General features: G+C 51.6%; 1 protein-coding gene across 2 annotated transcripts in view; it reads right to left on the bottom strand.

Moving 5' to 3' along the window:
- Nucleotides 1-10,148, bottom strand: part of ZNF395 (zinc finger protein 395) — a 52,111-nt gene extending 41,963 nt beyond the window's left edge. The window contains exon 1 of one of the 2 annotated variants that reach the window (XM_048845840.2): nt 10,023-10,148. The gene's annotated coding sequence lies outside the window, so the exon portion shown is untranslated. Of the gene's footprint in view, nt 1-8,334; nt 8,387-10,022 lie in introns of those variants that run through there. The other variant, XM_048845839.2, reaches the window with a different exon arrangement.
- Nucleotides 10,149-15,655: the final 5,507 nt, after the last annotated feature.

The following is a 15,655-nucleotide window of genomic DNA, read 5'->3' as shown; positions in this document are numbered from 1 at the left end:
GGTTTGGCAGGCTTGGACTTGAGTGACTATCCTGAGGTGCCATCTGTTCTGAAACGCCCACACTGCTATATTTAGCACACTAGCTGAAGCAGAGCTAGCGAGAGTCTGTCTGCCCGGGCTGGGAGGCACGCCCCCAGCTCCAGGACAGACGTACCCAAAGAGACTTGCCCAAACTCACACTCTGTAGATTTGAATTCCGAATGAAAACTTTAACCTGCCACCCCACCTCAAGCTTCAGAGAAGCCACTCAAAGCTAGGGAGCTGACAAACGTGAAATAAATGCACCACACTATGGTCAGGTCTACATGACAGACTTAGACTGGTATAACAACATCGCTCAGGGGCGTGAAAAATCCACCCCCTGAGCGACGTCGTTATACCGAACTAACCCCCCATGCCGCTGGGCTGCTGTACGGGATGACAAGCCCTAAATGAATATATTACATTAAAGATGAGAAACTGAAGTGGAAAGTAGCTGCCACCTCGTAGGTGCTTCAGGGAAAGGTATTGGAAGTGGTGCTTTTCCATATGACTTTGTACTGAAGCAATGCACCTGCACGCCTCCAGGGGTCGCTATGCTGTTGGACGTGCCAGCTTCCCGGTTACAAATAAAACTAAGGTCCTAGCCGCTTTTGGTTTTTTAAGACAGATGGTGCTTTTCCAAAGAGTTTGGGTGTTAAGCCATAGTGTCCTGACTAAATACCAACTCTAGCACCTATATTCTGATTCCTCTCACTGAAATTCCCCGTGTACTTTCATTTGACTTTAGCATTCTTTTTCATTTCCAGGCCTAAATTGTTGCATGGTGTTGCTGTGAGCTGTTAAATAGCTGTGGAGTTCTCCCCCAGAGATGGCCACATTTCAGTGATGGATATATGTAGTTTATACAGCACTCTTGTAGCCTACATACCATTTCAGTCACACAGAATTTCAGAAAAAAAGGAGCCACAGAGATCACAATTTCAAACTGACCCTGATCCCAAATAATATCTCATTTCAAAACCAAAGTGGAAAGTAGCAGCTATTTAACAGCCATAGTAACACTACAAAAGTGTTTCCAATGGGAAGTGAAGAAGAATATTGACAGGTTTCAGAGTAGCAGCCGTGTTAGTCTGTATCCGCAAAAAGAAAAGGAGGACTGCATCTGATGAAGTGAGCTGTAGCTCACGAAAGCTTATGCTCAAATAAATGTGTTAGTCTCTAAGAAGAATATTGTATCCACTTGAAACCACACAGGGAATATCAGGGAGAGCAGACACAATACAGTTACCAGGACACCATGGCTAGCACCCTACTCTTAAGAAACATGCTATTTATCTTTAAAAATTAAGGCCCTGATTCAACAAAACACATAGGGGCTGGTCTATACTGGAAAATTAGATTGACCCTGCTACGGCACTCAGGGGTGTGATGAAGCCACACCCCTGAGTGAGGTAGTTAAGCCGACGCCAGTCCCTGTGTAGACAGCCCCAGGTCGATGGAAGAATTCTTCTTCAGCCAACCTATCCACCACCTCTGGGGGAGGCGGATTACCTACATTGATGGGAGAACCCCTCCCGTCGGCATAGGTAGCGTCTGCACTGAGGCACTACAGTAGTACATGTTTCAAGTGCAGACAAGCCCTTAACCACCTCGCTCCCTCTGTAGGTGCTCCAAGTGCTTTGCTGGGATTATTCAAGTGCTTAAATTTAAGCATGTGCACCTCAGGGCTTTGCCAAACCAGGTGCTAAAAGCGGTAGGCCCTTTTTCAGCAGAAAGGCGCTCCCAGGGGCACAGCCCCCCCTATGCCAGGTCAGGCCAGGCCTTTAGGGAGAGCCCCACCTTCCGTTTCACTGGCACCGTTTCCGGGAGCACCTCTTAGTGGGTGGCAAAGCCTTTACATTTTTACTGCCCCCACCGCTGACACATACCTCTCCCCTCTCTTAACTCAGTCACATGGAAAACCTATACCAAGTTTTTTTCTGTTTTTAGGAACTTATGGAGACAAATTTGCTGACTTCTCCCCACCCTTCCTTAAAACCTCAGGGAAATCCCTCAGCATCCGAACTAACTTGCAAGTACGTTGACCACACCGGATGGCTACTAGAACGGCAGGGCTCTTGGGAATCACTCTCTCTCCTTATAACTAAGCCACCGTGTTCCCAGACTGGGCACTCATCCACACCAATTTACCATGAAATTTAAAAATAGGACACCAGGGGACTTTTTCAAGGTACAAATGCACATTCCCTGAGGCAGAGGGAAGCTATGTAGCAACAATCCAAATGTGTATTTATCTATCTCGATTTATCGCCTTCGGTTCACAGATCTAACCCCTGAAAAGATTATTCCCCATTCTACAGACAGGGCAGCAGAGGCAGAACGAGGTAAAGAAATTTGCACCAGATCACACAGCAAGCCTGTGGTAAGGCCTGTCTATCCTGACTCCGTGTTTACCACTAGACCACGCGTCAGCCCATAGCCCACGCCTCCTGCTTTCAATAACTTGCACTCAAATACTGCCAGTGCCAAGAACTCTGTTCAGACAGTGGATTCTGGATTATCAGTGGCATTTTTATTCCATGCTGTTTGAGGGGCTTGACAGTTTAAAGACTTCCCCTTGCACCAGCCCGGCCCTACTCCTCCATACCAAGAAAGGCTGGGATATAATGCCCACTTCAGTATCTCTCCAGAAAGTTTATTTTTTTTCCCCGATACCTTGTAAATTCTATTCACATGACCCTTCCCTGCAGGTTTTACTGCCGGCCAAGCCCAGTCCTCTCCCACTTTAAAAGGTCCCGCTCATCTCCCCTATGCAAACAAACAACTACTGAAACCAACAGGGCTGCAAGGTTCCTTTAAATTGTGCTAATCTTTCAGTGCAGCACCTGGCTCTGATCCAGAAGAGGGGGTTGGGGTATTTTTGACTTGCAAAAAGAGTTTAAGAGTAGGGAGCTCAGGAACGCCAGAGCCACATCTGCTTTCAGCAGACCCTGCAGGGTGAAACGTGGATATTCTTTCAACACCATGTCCCATACCGCGTGGCCTGTGATTAGGAAGTGTACATTCTAACACAGCTACTCAGCTGAAAAGAGGACTGCTGAGGGGCTTTAGCTGAACGCTACAGGGTGAGTGGAGACGGCATTAGGATCGATCGCTGTGAAGTCCGCTGAGAGCCACACCCCACTTAGAAGAACAAGGGGGAAACCCCTGTGAAAACTTCCAATGGCAGCTGAGCTGAAATGCTAGGAAACAAGAACCCTTCTGAGAGGGAAGCTGTCCAGATTTGTGCTGGAGAGTCATGAACACGGCTCCAAAAAAAGGGAGGCTAAACAACCTACAGCAATGGCATTTGAAAGACCCTACCTCTTACATACAGCAACTGCAGTTTACCAAGGCGGGGGTCATTATACCCATATTCCAGATGAAAAAACAGAGGCATATAATTTCTCTCTGACCTGCCCACAGCTACAAAGCAAGCTCTGATGGCAGAACTAGGAACGCATGGTCTTCTGCTTAGACGCCCACCACTTAGACTCTGACCCGTATGAACACTGCCGACTAATGCACACAGTGCCTATCAGTTGCTAGCAACCACACTTCACACAGGTGAGAACCAGCAGAGATCCAGAATTATTTCTTGAACACTGAGCATACACTTTGGAGGCAATTGTCAACGTTCGGCTTTAAACAAGCAGTGGGGAAGACATCCGTCCATCTTCAGCCTTTCCACACTGGAGTCATATACTAATAAATAACAGCAATGCTTCGGTGCTTAACTGGGGTCTGAAAACTCTTTACAGAGAAGGTGAAGTATCATTCACTCAATTTTACAAATGGGGAAACTGAGGCACAGAGGTGAAACACTTTACTCAAATTCACACAACAAATCCACAGCAGAGAGCGGACTAGAACCCTAGTTCCACATTCTAATCACTAATGCTCCCCAGTCAGAACACCCAAATGTAGCAGGAAAGTAATTCTGCTATTAGCATTTGCATCGCAGAAGTGACTAGAAGCCCCTCCTGTACTGAGCGAGGTACTGTACAAGCACATTACAGAGCCATGGTCCCTGCCCCGGAGAGCTTACAATCTAAACTGCTGCCTACTTTCTTAAAAACAGAAGTATGTAGGTTTCATCATCTTGGAAATATCAATTAGCACACGCTAAAGCCAAGCTCACATAACACAGTATCCTACTGCACTGAAGTCAATGGAACTACTCATGGTGTAAAACGTTACTCAACATGAATAAGGGTGTCAAAAGTGAAATGGTACTGTGACCGACTGAAAAACGTATATAACTTCTGCCTCCTCAATTCCACTAACTCACATTTATACAGTGCCTTTCTTCCAGAAGGATCAGAAAACACTTTACAGACTATGGCCCCAATCCTGCAATCTGTTGCATGTGTCGTGGATGCCTGCCTAGACCCAGTTGCAAGATTTGGGTCCTATATTCAAAACCTGCTTCAACCAACACTGAAGTGCAACCACCACTGAGATGGAACATGGCTGCTATTTATAATTATGATAGATGATATATATGATAATTTAGGACAGGAAGTGAAAAATTGCATCACCTATTAAAACTGCATGGGGAAAGTTTAAGAAAGAAAACTAAGTGCCAAATCAAAATTTGGCCAGGACCCCCACTCCTGCAGAAAATGCCCAGGAGTTCCTTAATTACAAGTGGGTAAGACTCAATTTCACAGCATAAATCTGGCCTTTACTTATTCTTATTAAATGCATTTGTTAGTGAGAATAACAGCCGGCCTCTCTATATATGTGGGAGGCAGTGTGGTCAAGTGGGCAGTGCAGTGGACCGGGTTTAACTCCTGGATTGCTGTCTGGCCTAGAGCAAGTTCACCTTCACCTATCTGTGCTTCAGCGTTCCCATCCTTAACATTACAAAAATGATATTCCCCTTCCCTTGTAAAGAACTCTGAACGTGACGGATAAAAAGTGTTATACACCACTCAGACATTACCGACGCCAACAGGGGCAGAACTGGGCTGTTGGCTTGGAATATTTCAAATCTTTAGAATCAAAGGTTCAAATCCCAGATGAGACAATTCACCCCTTCATCCTTCTAAGGCACATAAATTCAATTCCCCCTACTTTACTGAACGAGGATCTGCCAGATGAGACTTTAAAAACCCAGCTCCTGCCTGCTCTTCATGGACACTGAAGATCCCATGGTGTTTTAGCAAAAGAAGAAGCACTTTGCTCCAGCACCCTTTCCCAAAATTTCCCTTTCATTCTGCTATGTTGCCTGTTGCCCTCCGTCTCAGAGGTGGCTGCATTTTAGCCATGCGGCCTGTATTCATTCATGGTCTTTGAAATGCTGTTGGGATCCTTCTGATTAGAAACACTTTTTACTGTCCCAGCTTGGAGGATGCCAGAGAGCCCTGTTAAAACTGGGGCTAAGCTGACGACAACTATGACAAGTTTCATCTCCACCCATCTCTCTCTCATGCACTGAAGTTACAGAAAACTTCAGACTTGCCATTTCGTACTCTGCTGCATTTTTCCGAAGGCCTTAATTTAGGGTGGGTAGGGGTCTCTGGCCCTCCCATTGGGGCTTGGACGAAAGCCTGAGTGTGTGTGTGGGGGGGGGGTCTTGCCCATTTCACTCCAGTGTGAATGTCTGTGTTGCTGCTGAGTTCAAGAAGGAGATAAGGATTTTGAGGAGAGAGAATTTTTAATTGGGCAGTAAACATATATAAACACTCATACACCTACCTATACATTCACCAGGCTGTCCCGAAAACAGCAGCAGCCCCACCACCCTAAGAAAGCCCCTCAGCCAACACCAGCCATCTGCTAGCATTTGAGAAAGACAGCCGGCTCTAAGGGGTTAAGGTAACAGAGTCTGGGAAGGAAAAGGTGGAGATTTGCTACTTTCTCAAAACCAAGCCTACAGCTGGCAAACTCCCATCTGATACCCTCAGCACATGACTGCAAAGGGACAGATATGAGTCTACAGGAGGGGCTGTGGCATGCTTGCAAAAGGGCAAGGATGGGAACACGAGGGGCACGCAAAGCGGCATGGGGGGGGGGCTGTAAGGCGGATTGTGGAATGCATGCAATGGGGCAGTGCAAGAGTGTGGCAATCATTCAGGAGAGAGGAGAGCAACAGAAGGGGGTGTGGCATGCCTGCAAACTGGCGGACAGAAAAATATGAGAGAAGGAGTGGCCTGCACGCCAGGGGACTGGGGAGCACTGGGGAAAAACGCTGAAGTGCACGCAAAAGCGGGCAGTGGGGTACAAGGAATTGACATGCAAGCCGATGAGCTGGAAGGGGTCTGGAAGGCATACAAAGAGTCATGGACAAGCACAAAATGCATGCAAAGGGCAGAGACAATGGTGTGGCATGCATTGTAAAGCTCCAGGAACAGAGGTGCTGCAGGAGGGTAGTGTGCGTGTGTGCACGAGGGCAGGAGTGTGGCAGAAGGGGGAGGCGTGGCGTGTGTGCACAGGGCCCAGGAGTGTAGTAGAATGGCGGGGGCATGGCATGTGCGCACCAGGCCAGGAGTGTAGCAGAGCGGGGGGGGGGGGGGGGGGGTGTGGCATGCGTGCATAAAACGGGGCAATAGTGTAGCCAGGAGGGGGCGTGGCACCCATGTAATGAGCAACAGTACAGCCAAGAGGGGGCGTGGCACGCATAAAGCAGGGCAAGAAGTGCAGCCAGGAGGAGGCGCCCGGAGCAGGAGTGCAACAGGGAGGGGGCAGGGCCCTGGGACAGGTGTGCAATAGGAAGCAGCATGCTGTACGTGAGGGAAGAGGTGCCAGAGGAGGCCTGGCATGTGTGCAGAAGAACAGGGAATGGGTGCATGCACAGAGGACTGAGGAGTTAACAAGCAGGGGGACACTGGGATGACATGCAGCGGGCACTGGGGAAGCATGGGGGTTATGTGCAGAGGGAAATGGGGGGATACTCAGAAGTAACAGGTGAGTTTCCAAGGATTTCCACAGTGGGAAATGGAGATGGGCCCAGAAGAGGAATAGGAATACCTGGACAGTGCTAGGTGCAGGAGGAAATGGGGTGATGCACAGGGGGACAGAGAGGTGCCATGGAGGGAGCTGGGGGTGAATGCAGAGGGGAACAAGGGTGCATGAGGGAATGGAACTACAGGGTGTGTTGCACACAGAGGTAACGGGGTGCACAAGGGAATGGGGACAAATGGGACAGCTCCACGTGGGGGGAACTGGAGTGCAGTAGGCAGATGTATACGAAGGGAAACAGAGGGTGTAGAGCAGGTTGAGGGCAAAGGGGCTAAGGGTGCACGGAGAGGCTGGACACAGATGGGAACAGAAGGTGCATGGGGAAGCTGACATGGGGGGTGCACGGCGCGGTGGCACCCAGCGAGGAAATACGGAAACAGGGACTAAAAGGGGAGGTTGCATGCAGGGAGGAATAAGGTTGTACATGGCGGGGTGCAAGCAGCGGGGGAGCACGGGGCGGGTGCATGCAGCGGGGGACTATGGGAATAAGGGTAAAGGGGCCACTACATGCAGCGCAGAATGGGGGGGTGCACGGGACGGTTGTGTGGCGGGACAATATAGGAACAGGGGGTGCGCGGGGCTGCTGCATGCGGCACGGGGGCACAAGGGGAGCAGGGCACTGCTGCATGGGGGGGAGACAGCGGGATACACGGCGCGGCTGCACGCGACAGAGGACGCACAGGGCGGGGGGAACGGGGGGATGCACGGGGAACGCGGGGTGCACGGGGCGGGGGGAACGGGGGGCGCACGGGGAAGGCGGGGTGCACGCGGCGGGGAGGACGGGGGGTGCGGGGGGAACGGGGGGCGCACGGGGAACGCGGGGTGCACGGGGCAGGGGGAACGGGGGGCGCACGGGGAGGGCGGGGTGCACGGGGCGGGGGGAACGGGGGGCGCACGGGGAAGGCGGGGTGCACGCGGCGGGGAGGACGGGGGGAACGGGGGGCGCACGGGGAACGCGGGGTGCACGGGGCAGGGGGAACGGGGGGCGCACGGGGAGGGCGGGGTGCACGGGGCGGGGGGAACGGGGGGCGCACGGGGAGGGCGGGGTGCACGGGGCGGGGGGAACGGGGGGCGCACGGGGAGGGCGGGGTGCACGGGGCGGGGAGGACGGGGGGAACGGGGGGCGCACGGGGAACGCGGGGTGCACGGGGCGGCCTGTTGCAGCCCCAGCGCCCGCGCACCCCCGGCCGCCCCGGTCGGTGCCCTGCAGCCCGCGCCGCCGAGCCCGCGCCTCCTTCTCTCCGCCTTGCTCCCTTCCCCCGCCTTTTGCGGGCAGCGGGCCCCCCGCGCCCCCCGGGGGCGGCTCCCCGCAGTGCCCCCTGCCCGGCCGCGCGGCGCGGCACTTACCTCCCGCTCCGCTCGCTTCGCTCGCTCCCTCCCGAGCTCGGCTTGTTTTGAAATTAACCTTCCCCTTCCCCCTCCCCGAGTCCCCGGCACAGGCTGCCTCACGTACGCGGCTGCAGGCAGCCCCCGGCCTGGAGTCCCGGCCGGGAAGGGACTGCGGGGGACTCCACTGGGTAACACCCCGGGACAGCGGTAGGCAGAGAACAGCTACAACTGCGGGGCCAGGGACGCAGCGGGAGCTGCCTCGACCTAGACAGACACCCGTCCTAACAGGGAGACACTTAGCTGCCGGCAAACACGGACACGTGCGAACACACGCCAGGCTTGGTCCGTGCAGACAGAGGCATACAGCTAAGTAGACACACAGGGCCGGATCGTCAGGGGTGCTGACTATCTATCTTTAGTTTGCATTTGATTCCTTTGGAATTGTAGGTGCTCAGCACCTCTGAAGATCAAGATCGCGGCCCGGGAAGGCACGTATACATACACCCCCATACACATGACTCCATGGGTCCCACTCAAGGCCCGGTACAGCAGGCATAGGTACACACACGGTGCATATACATGGCTGGATACCATCACACATATATGCAGCCTCATCTGTGTGTGTGCCCGCACACACATATAATTTGCCACACACACACACACGCATGCAGCCACACAATGTAATCAACTGTGTTAATGTTTTATTGGCGTGGCAAGCTATACCAGTGTAGACCGCCGCTAGGTAGCCACAGAAAGAGGCACAGGGGTGCACCCAAAGACAAGCATGGTCTCTTGCAGGCAGGAGCAGCCAAACCCCAAGGATCTTCCTTGCAAAGAAAAACAAAGTCGTTGTTGCACCCTTATTCCCAGAGGTGCTGGAAGGACGGGTGCTGGGGACGCAGCAGCACCCCTGTCTTGAAGTGGTTTCCATCATATGCAGGGGTTTACAGTTTGGTTCAATGGCTCTGGGCACCCCCACTCTACACACTGTTCCAGCACCCCTGCCTATTCCCCATAATAAGAGAAGGAGGACTTGTGGCACCTTAGAGACTAGCCAATTTATTTGAGCATAAGCTTTCGTGAGCTACAGCTCACTTCATCGGATGAGGTGAGCTGTAACTCAGGAAAGCTCATGCTCAAATAAATTGGTTAGTCTCTAAGGTGCCACAAGTCCTCCTTCTCTTTTTGCAAATACAGACTAACAGGGCTGCTACTCTATTCCCCATAATGGTTACTCTCAAATACTCAAGCCACTTTGCTGGTCACCTCTTTCTAGAGGAGAAGGAGGCCAGGAAAATTCATCCTCCCACCTCCCTTCCAAGCTATCCCCTGATCCAGGCCAGGGCTGGCTGGAGTGCAGCCCCGGGGCCAAACACAGTCTGCGGAGACAGAGTTATACCTCATGGCCCTCCCTCTTTCCACCTCCACTGAGACCAGGGGTATCGGGAGTTGGCCACGGATGCACAGATGCTGAGACCCGTGGCCTGTCTGGTGGGACCAGCAGCGGGGACCAGTTGTCTCCATGGGCCACGCCTGCATTCAAGAGGAGGGCATGCGATGCAGCCACCGGTGCCCTTCCCTCAGAGCAGATGCAGCTCCGGGTTTAGCAGCCCCTGCAACGTTGGACAAGGGCAACTTGGGAGCCCTTTGGGCATCCTCCCTTGTTCCACGGTTACCTGCCGCCTCCGCTGCGCCGCATGCTTTACCTTGGTCTGCGCCCTCCAGGAACGGCCCCGGGGCCCATCCCTCGGGCGGCCGGCCCGGGAGGCAGCGCGACGCCGCACACGTGCTCCCAGCGCCGGGATTTGCCTCTTGCCCGCTGCCGGCCGGGTTAAAGCGCTTCGGGAAGGTCTGGTGTAAACAAGCTGCCCACATGCTCAGCCCCTTCCCGCGCATTGGCTGCCCGGCTCCCTTTAAATACACGCCCCCACCGGAGCCTGCAGAAAATAAACAGTGCGGGGCTGGGGCGAGCTTGCCGCGGCTTCCCCCTGGCTCCTCCCTTGCGAGTCCTGCACCAGTCCCCCTGTGGCCTGACACCCAAGCCGGGACAGCCAGGGCTTTTGGGGGGGGGGGTGCGCACTCTGCGGAATGGCAGCTGGGGAGGGGGGAATCCCCCCGGTTCCTGCATCCAGGAGCCTGAAATCACCCAGCCGCTCCATTTCTGCTGCTCACTGGGGGCGGGAGGGACAGATAGCCGCTCTGTGCCCGCTTCACCCCCACCCACTCCTCTCCTCTCCTCTCCTCTCCCAGCAGCAAGGAGATTAAAGGAGGGGGGGGGGTCACCCCCTTAGTGATTCCTCCCCCCCCCACACACACACACACAGAGTGGCTGGCAGGGAACCAAGGCACACTTCACTGTCCAACTTCTCCCTCCCCCCGGAATTCGGTGACCGAATTAGAGAGGGAGGAAGGTCCTTGCTAGATTTCGCCACACCCTCCCTGGGGAGCTGAACCAGCTCAAGGCCCACTTTGCACCCCAACGTGCAGCCCAGCAGCTCCTAAGCCACCCTTGTTGGCTCCCCCCTAGACCCCTGGCCGGGTCTCCGTCTCTCTTGCACACGCATGGGATGGGCATGATGCAAAGCCCCATGTGGCTCGAAAACGTGCAGGACTATCACTGTTTACCCAAACGCTTCTGGCTCCGAAGGGTGGGGGAGGCGGGGAAGGCGTGGCGTTTGGCAGCACGCTTGACATTTTTTGTTGCTTCCTATGCTGTATTGGCTGGAATGTCTCTCTCTCTCTCTCTCTCTTTTTTTTTTAAAGCGAGAATGTCCAGATTTTGCTTAACCAAGGGGGACAGGTTGGCAGCCTGTAAATGCTGAAGACAGCACCTAATTAACATAAAATGAGGAGGTAACTCTCATCTTTAACACATGGGCAGCCTGCCGACACATTCACAGATCCCAGGGTGCTAGGGTCTGTCTGGGACCAAGATAGAATACAAACATTATATGCTGGAGTTCAGACCCTCTACTGGCTCCAAACCGCTTGGATCAAGATGAGGTTTGGCATGCTGAAATCCACACCCATTTAGCCCTATGCTACTCCAAATCAATATAGAGGAAGGCATGCTGGGGACTGTAGTCTGCCACAGATTGGCCTGCTGCATTAACGAGAAAGGAGACATGGAATGCATTTAAGATCTCTGTGGCCACTCTGTGGGCCACTCTGTAATTTAACTGCCTTCTGTTATAGGACTTTTTCTATCCCCATTTCTGACCCTTCTCAAATCCATTGATAAGGGTTTCTGTTTGTAATTTCAGATCTTTCCCTGTCACAGGATCCTGGATACTCGAGGCTTTTTTGTTACATCTTTAAGGCAATTTGAATTTAATGGGACAAACTCATCCACTTAGATAACTCCCTTAATTTCAATCAGACAGCAAAGATGACTTTGTGGTTCAGGCACTGGATTGGAGCTCTGGAGAGCTGGTTCAATTGCCAGACTCACAATGTGACCTTTTGCAAATCCTATAGACCTTGCTTATGCCAGAAAAGTTGTACTAGTCTGACTAAATCAATTTAGCTTGTTTTGGTAGAATTAAGTGAGGGTTAAACTTAGATTTCTTAGACATATGCTTAAACTTCTGTAAGGCATTTGACTTGGTACTGCACAACAGTTTGATTAAAAAACTAGAATGATATAAAATTAATACGGCACACATTAAATGGATTAAAAACTGGCTGATAATGTACAAAATGTAACTGTACATAAAGAATCAAAATAAGCAGGAGTGTTTCTAGTAGGGTCAGTTCTTCACCTTCCGCTAGTTAACATTTTTATCAATGGAAGAAAACAAAATCATCACTGATAAAGTTTGCACACAACACAAAAATTGGGGGAGAGGTAAACAGCAAGAGGACAGGTCACTGGTACAACGTGATCTGGATCACTTGGTAAGCTGGGCGCAAGCAAACAATATGTTTTAATACGGGTAGATGTATACAACTAGGACCAAAGAATGTAGGTCACACTTACACAATGGAGGACTCGATCCTGGGAAGCAGTGACTTTGAAAAAGATTTGTGGGTTATGGTGGATAATCAGCAGAATATGGGCTCCCAGTGCAACACTGTGGCCAAAAGGGCTAATCCGATCCTAAGATGCATAATCAAGGGACTCTTGAACTGGAGTAAAGAAGTTGTTTTACTTCTGTCTTTGGCCTGGTGCAACCGTTACTGGAATATTGTGTCCAGTTCTGATGTCCACAATTCAAGGATGTTGATAATTGCGGATTGTTCAGAGAAGAGCCATGAGAATGATTAAAGGATTAGAAAAACTCATCTTACAATGACAGACTAAAGGAGCTCAATCTATTTAGTTTAACAAAGAGAAGATTACGGGGTGAATTAATTACAGTTTAAACATACCTACATGGGGAACAAATATTTGATAATGGGCTTTTCAATCTTTCTCTTCAATCTAGCAGAGAAAGGGATAACATGATCCAATGTCTGGAAGCTGAAGCTAGACAAATTCAGTCTGTAAATAAAGCATCAATTTTTAATAGTGAGGGTAATTAACCACTGGAACAATTTACACCAAGAATTGTGGTGGGTTCTCCATCCTGGAAAAAACTGGATGTTTCTCTAAAAGATCTGCTCTCAGAATTATTTAGGGAAAGTTCTCTAGCCTGTGTCAAACTAGATGATCATCGTGGTCCCTTTTGGCCTTGGAATCAAAGAAAAACCAGTTTAAGTGCTTCTATATTAGAGGTTTGCACCAGTTTAATTTAGTCAAACCAATGCAATTTTTCTAGTACAGACAAGGCCTTAATCTCTGCCTTAGTTTCCCTTCTGTCCAATGGTGAGAACACTTGCTTTTTCTAACCTTTGTCTACTCTATTTAGATTGTAAGATCTTCATAGCAGAGGCTGTTTTTTACTATGTGTACATATAGCATCTAGCACCAGAGAGTGCTGGGTCCCAAGCCACCATTGTAATAAAAAGAGTAAATAATAACAAATACTCCTGGGACTAAATTGGCCCAATTGTGCATGAGATTATTCAATACCAGAGATAAAGTGGGGCTGAAGCAATCTGTCTGGATGCAGGGAAAAGAGGATGGGTTTTTCTGAGAATAAGTTAAGATCCTTGTTCCCCTGTTAATAACAAAAATAAATAATAAATCACACACATGCATATGTTATTTGAAGAGGGGCAAGTCACGTGAACAAAGATTCCTAATCCAAGACTTTATTACTAGGATGTTACATCTAAGGATAACCTAACATCAGACCCACCGAGCCTCGCGCCTCGGAAGGCAGGAACTTCTCATTCAGGGTAATTTCTCCTTTTTATGATTACTTTCATTACAATAGCCTCTAGAGGCCACAGTCAGGATCAGGGCCACATCATGTCAGACACTTTGCAAACGCATATAATGAAAAGAACGTCCCTGCCCTAAAGAATGTACAGTCTAGGTGTCAATGAGATACCTTCATTCACATTGAATAGTACCTTATACCATAAGTAGTCCCATTGCAGTCAGGGTAATACTCCAGGCCTGTTTTAACTAACACATTTTTAAACTTGAGTGTAGTCAGGGAAGTTTTTTTGTCCAAAGTGACCTAGGTGCCCACATCCCATTTTCAAAGAAGTGACAGGCTCTTAAGAGCCTAAGTCCCACTGACTTTCAGTGAAAAAAGTTCTTAAGCACCTCTGTCACTTCTGAAAATGGGACCAGAGTGCTTTTAAAAAATGGTTTCAGAGGAACAGCCGTGTTAGTCTGTATTCGCAAAAAGAAATGGAGTACTTGTGGCACCTTAGAGACTAATCAATTTATTTGAGCATGAGCTTTCGTGAGCTACAGCTCACTTCATCAGATGCATCTGATGAAGTGAGCTGTAGCTCACAAAAGCTTATGCTCAAATAAATTGGTTCGTCTCTAAGGTGCCACAAGTACTCCATTTCTTCTTTTAAAAAATGTGGCTAAGGTCCAAGTGAAGACATGGTGCTTAGGAGGAGAGCCAAAGTTTCAGCTCGACCAGCTAACATATTTCAATACAACCCGCCCTGTCTATTCTAGGTGTTAGCTAACACTTCAAAATACCTGCGTTATAAGCGAGTGGACAGAATGAGTGAGAAAGGGCGCCAGAGCATTTCTAGCTAACATCTCTCCCTCCAACAAGGAAGGGGTTTCTACCCAGTATGTGCATGTCAATCAGTCACCCTCTCCTCCTCCAGGGCAGTTCAGCACCTATTCCCTGGTGTGGGTACAGGGCCATTTGGAGGTGTATGCAGCTCTCATACCTCCCAATTCCTACAGGGAAGGCGGCTCCAATCCCTTCCCCCATCCAGTTCCTACAGGGAAGGTGGCTCCATTTCCCCCCAGCTCAGTTCCTATGGGGAAGGTGGCTCCCATACACCCCACCTTCACTAGTTCCCACAGGAAAGGTAGCTCCAGACCCCCCAGTTCCTACGGAGAAGACAGCTTTACTCATCCCCCCCAGCCCAATTCCTACAGGGAAGGTGGCTCTAGTTCCCACGCCACACCCAGTTCCTATGGGGAAGATGGCTCTTGTAAACTCTCCCCCCTCCCCCACCCATTTCTATGGGGAAGATGGAAGGCAGCTCCAGTCCCTCCCCCAGTTCCCAGGGGGGAAGTGGCTCTAGTTCCGCCCCCCCCCCGCAGTTCCTAGGGGGAAAGCGGCTCTAGTTCCGCCCCCCCCCCCGCAGTTCCCAGGGGGAAAGCGGCTCTAGTTCCGCCCCCCCCCCCGCAGTTCCCAGGGGGAAAGCGGCTCTAGTTCCGCCCCCCCCCGCAGTTCCCAGGGGGAAAGCGGCTCTAGTTCCGCCCCCCCCCCGCAGTTCCCAGGGGGAAAGCGGCTCTAGTTCCGCCCCCCCCGCAGTTCCTAGGGGGAAAGCGGCTCTAGTTCCGCCCCCCCCCGCAGTTCCCATGGGGGAAAGCGGCTCTAGTTCCGCCCCCCCCCCGCAGTTCCCAGGGGGAAAGCGGCTCTAGTTCCGCCCCCCCCCCGCAGTTCCCAGGGGGAAAGCGGCTCTAGTTCTGCCCCCCCCCGCAGTTCCCATGGGGGAAAGCGGCTCTAGCTCGGCCCCCCCCGCGCAGTTCCCATGGGGAAAGCGGCTCTAGTTCCGCCCCCCCCCCCGCAGTTCCCAGGGGGAAAGCGGCTCTAGTTCCGCCCCCCCCCCGCAGTTCCCAGGGGGAAAGCGGCTCTAGTTCCGCCCCCCCCCGCAGTTCCCAGGGGGAAAGCGGCTCTAGTTCCGCCCCCCCCCGCAGTTCCCAGGGGGAAAGCGGCTCTAGTTCCGCCCCCCCCCCGCAGTTCCCAGGGGGAAAGCGGCTCTAGTTCCGCCCCCCCCGCAGTTCCTAGGGGGAAAGCGGCTC

Source organism: Caretta caretta, chromosome 3 (assembly GCF_965140235.1).
Source record: "Caretta caretta isolate rCarCar2 chromosome 3, rCarCar1.hap1, whole genome shotgun sequence".
In the NCBI taxonomy this organism is placed as follows: domain Eukaryota; kingdom Metazoa; phylum Chordata; order Testudines; family Cheloniidae; genus Caretta; species Caretta caretta.
The sequence above is the reverse complement of the archived record's forward strand: the minus strand, read 5'-3'. Positions and strand labels throughout refer to the sequence as shown.